The sequence below is a fragment of the Marmota marmota genome, unplaced genomic scaffold (genome assembly GCF_001458135.2).
Source record: "Marmota marmota marmota unplaced genomic scaffold, marMar, whole genome shotgun sequence".
NCBI classification, from domain to species: Eukaryota; Metazoa; Chordata; class Mammalia; order Rodentia; family Sciuridae; genus Marmota; species Marmota marmota.
This window is the reverse complement of record NW_026000164.1, coordinates 16322473-16323213: the sequence shown is the minus strand read 5'-3', so window position 1 is coordinate 16323213 and position 741 is coordinate 16322473.

Genomic DNA, 741 nt, shown 5'->3' with positions numbered 1-741 from the left:
TCTCCTGTTATTCATCTATTATACCAGGCAAGCTGCTATAGGAGCACGCAGGCGCCACACCTTACACGGTCTGGCTAGTGTCCTTTGCTATTTGATTTGTGCTTTGGGGTAGAGTTGTGGATATCTTAAACAATAAATTATTTTTATAAACAAACTATGTTTCTCTGAAGCACAAATTATATAGTCCTCACAGACAATGAGAAAGGCATTTAAGAGATGTCTCCTCCTGTAAATGAGTCTAATGTTCTATAAAATGGTTTATTCGTCCTTTTAATAAATGTTGAAAAAAAAGTTTCAACCTGGATTGAAAAATCAGTTAACTAAGGGTAATAAATTATTTTTAAAGAGTATTAACTGGTAACTGTTTTATCTATTTCCTTATATCCAACCGCCAGAGAGAAAACCTAGCTCACACAGTGCAGGCCTTCAGCTTTCTGAGCACTCATTTTGTTGTGCTCTGACCTGGTATCTGTCCGTAAATATCCTATAATAATAAGACCAGCAGAGGTATTTGCACTGAGAGAAATAGACATCATGCTGTGAGACGCTGTCGGGCTGCAACAAGTGTTTACATATGGGGGAAAAAAGCAAAATGTAGTAAAGGGGGTCTGCCAGTACGCTCCAGTGTCACCAGGGCTCAGAGTTTGCTGGGCCACTCAGTTGTTCAGTGGAAGATGGTGCCTGGAGTACCTGACAGACTGCAAAGTGCTGCTGAAGAATGAGGGGGGGGTGGGGCAGGAG